The sequence below is a fragment of the Hippocampus comes genome, unplaced genomic scaffold (assembly GCF_001891065.2).
Source record: "Hippocampus comes isolate QL1 unplaced genomic scaffold, H_comes_QL1_v1.1 scaffold48, whole genome shotgun sequence".
NCBI classification, from domain to species: domain Eukaryota; kingdom Metazoa; phylum Chordata; class Actinopteri; order Syngnathiformes; family Syngnathidae; genus Hippocampus; species Hippocampus comes.
In genome coordinates this window covers 2,550,154-2,553,699 of record NW_017808403.1, presented here as the reverse complement: position 1 = coordinate 2,553,699, position 3,546 = coordinate 2,550,154, and the positions used below count along the sequence as shown (strand labels likewise).

Genomic DNA, 3,546 nt, shown 5'->3' with positions numbered 1-3,546 from the left:
GTGCGTGTGTGTGTGTGTGTGTGTGTGTGTGTGTGTGTGTGTGTGTGTGTGTGTGTGTGTGTGTCTGTGTGTGTGTCTGTGTGTGTGTCTGTGCCCGCGTGACAAAATTGAACAAGAGTGTTGACGAATGACGAGAGGCAGGAAAAGACCGACCGGATGACTTCCTCTGGAGGCGAGAGCGTCGTGTTAAAAGGCATTTGGATGTGCACCTCATTTGCTTATTTGCACAAGGGCATCAATGCAGCGTAACAAGACATTGCTTTGTCGTGGGACTGCACATTGCAATGCCCGTTTTTCCTTGTAAATTGACTTGTTACCAAAGTGTTTGATTTAAGATTAGGTATTCCATGAATTACAAATAACAGTGGATCGCAAATTGAACCTTGTGGTACACCAGCGACTGTGATGGCTGATAAATATCAAGAAATGAATGTTTCAAAGTGGGATTTTGAAACCACCACTTCAAGCTGCTCAATGTCATTTCTGCTTCCTGGACAGGTAACTGCAACAACTTAAAAATCTCATTATTGTACTATAAATACAGTACATCTTAGAATGAAAAATACCAAAATTCAGCAGTAGTTTTAAGTTGAATTGTTTTAAGTCAAATTATCTTCTCATGTTGCTTAAATGATGCAAATTTTATCATTTTTTTTTCCCCCGTAGGTTTTTTTTAAAGTCCAGTTTTTGCAATGTCAAAAGGAATCGAAAGTTTCCCACATGAACAGAATGTCTACTCACAGCTAGCCTCTGCCATTTCTCTAGTTTTCACTCCAGCCGGCCTCCCTCAATGCGGTGGCGAGAAAGCGTGTGCGAGTGTGACGAGAAGAGAGCCAGTGATAAAAAGGCAAAATCTACAACTGGAAAATTGATCTTTTTCTTCTGGTTTCCACGCGCGTGAGTGCGCGTGTGTGCGTGTGTGTGTGTGTGTGTGTGTGTGTGTGTGTGTGTGTGTGTGTGTGTGTGTGTGTGTGTGTGTCTGCATATAAATTGATACATTTGCCTGGCCACCAGAAGACATTGAATTAGTCATTGCCCGGTACAACATAGATTCGGGCCAACCAGAGGTGGTCTTTGAGCACAACATGGGATTTCAAGTGGAAAGGAAGCCGAGTATGTTCCCTTTTTTTTTTTTTTTTTTTTTTTAATAAGCTGTATATCCAGAGTGTGTAACTGTGTTTGTGTTTTCCTTGAAATGGGATGTCAGGAGCCGTCTCCCCTTTATCTCTCAGAGGCTTTTGAGGTCCCGGACTCGCGTTAAACGCACGGGCGCACGCACACTTGGGATTGAACAATGCAGTTGCCATGGTAACAGAAGTGTCGGGCCAAGTTGCGCCTGTGCTAATCTCCTCGGGTGTCGGCGTGGTTTGGAAGTCTCCAATTAGGTGAGAGTTTTTGAGGCTCGCTTTATTAACGTCATGGGGTCAGGCGTGGCCTGGTTTGGGGATGGTGTTTAGTGACTGGGTTACAGTTGTTCTCCAGCTACGCATGGATTTTGCCCGCCAGCCTTGAGTTGGACACCTGTGCTAAAGTCGGACCGGTGTCTTGAAAACGCCGTTCCTTTCGAGTGCGGCCGAGGCCATCGCACCGGCCAGCTCTTTGCCCTCCCGCGTCCTCTGTCGTGTTCCCACTTCGCCATCTTGGCACACGAACGTGCCGCCGGCACCCCGACATCACTCAGACGCACTCCTCGCCCCTGACGCCAAACTGTCAGCGGCGTGCCCGTCGAGTGGTCTTGTCATCCTCGGCCTTTTCAAGAGCGCACGCCGCCGACAGGGGAGCGGAGGAGGCAGACAGATGATGAAGAAGGGACGGCGAAAAGCCGCGTCTGTGCGCTGGCTGGTAGAGGACAAATGAAGAAGAGCCATTGTTGCATTAGTGGAAATCATCAGTGCTGGGCTGTTCTGACCTAAATTTGCCATCAAAATTGGAATATTTTCCCCATGAAATTGTATTCATGTATTCCCAATCGTCTATTCTTTTCCTTTCGTGGTCTTTCTCTCGGCTACGCTGCTTCTTCTGAGGTTCCTGTATGTGGATAAGCGCCCAAGGCCTTTCAGAATTAAGAAGGCTTCAACTGTATTAGCAATTTCTTTAACCACTTAGGTTTCAATTCTCCTGTGACAACATCAGCGTGTTTATGAACTATTCCAAAAAAGGACGGCACTTGTTACCGAACAAGTGCTTGTTAGCTAGCGCCGCGTTTCGTGACAAAAGCAGGGAAGCCATTCCAAACACACAAGCACGGCTGTCGCTGAGGAGCGACGTCATCGAGTGTCACTTTTTGCTGGCTCTGACGTCGCTGACACAGTGAAAGCGCCATCGCTCCCAGACGACTGTTGGGCCGTTCTTTGTCTGGCGAATGGTCGCACTGCGCTGGAATATGGAAATAAATACATTTAAAATCCACCCCAAAGACTCATGTATTACATAAAATGACAACGACTACAAAGGAGGATTTTTTTTTTTTTGCGATAATTCTAGTTTGTTTTAGTCAATTTTGTATTCATAAAATGTACTTTCAATGAGTTTATTTTTTTAAAGCATTTTATTTTATTTCATGAACGGAAAAAAAATTCCATTTTAGTTTCACCTATTTTGTTCGTTTTCGTCAACCGAAATAACCTTCGTAAGAGCAAAACTATTTGGCTCGCAAAATACGTCGGTCCATTCACGGTCTGAAGTTTCACGAAACGTCAGTCAACTTGTATCTCGAGGCACCACTGGAATGCTGATGGTTAAGGGAACTATAGTGAGAGAAAAAGTCTACATTTTTTTCTATAAATGTCGTAGATTTGCAGTGAAATGTAAATGACGACGATGAGGGAAAATGTACATATTTGTACCTTCCAAAAGTGAATCGCAACAGTTGGTTTAAATTCGCGCCTGAAGTGCGTTTGCGCTGAAGAACAATCGTGAAAGGTGGCGGCGTGAAGCCGACCGCAAGCTTTTGCCGTCTTTCACCCGCGGGGAAGCATCGGCTTTCCTCGGAGCAGTCACTTCTCCCGATGAGCCGCCCGAGCCCCATTGAATCCATCAGCATTCCATCGAAAATAGCAAACAAGCTGATAGCTTCCGGAGGCCTCATTTCATGCTCGCTGAGCCTCTGCAGACAACACGCCGTCTTGTTACCCATCGCTTAATGACCACCTTTTTTTTTTTTTTTTTGCTCACTCAAGGCACCCAAGTGGCCGAAGCCAACGGCGCGGCGCGTTAATGGCACCTTGGCAGTCACAAAGCCGTCCCAGATGGTGTGTTTGTCGCAGCGTCCTGAATCACACGTTTGTTTTTTTTTTTTTCTCAAGAGCAAGACGGCCTTATCAGCTGACTGAAGCCAGGCTATTTATGTATTTTTAGCGGAGCGCTCTGTGAGGTCGCTGAGAGTTGAGGTATAATAAGGAGGAGTCGGAGCCGCGAGAACGAAAACCGCGCCGAGGCTAATGAGGCTTCGTTAACGGTGGCTAATTGGCGCTTTAACCTCGGGCTTGCCGGCAGGGAGGCATCATTTGTGTTCCTCCGCCAAACACACTTCAGGTCACCAAACTC

General features: G+C 46.4%; 1 protein-coding gene across 7 annotated transcripts in view; it reads left to right on the top strand.

Moving 5' to 3' along the window:
* Positions 1 to 3,546, top strand: part of sorcs2 (sortilin-related VPS10 domain containing receptor 2) — a 104,890-nt gene that overhangs the window by 75,307 nt on the left and 26,037 nt on the right. The window lies entirely within an intron of this gene.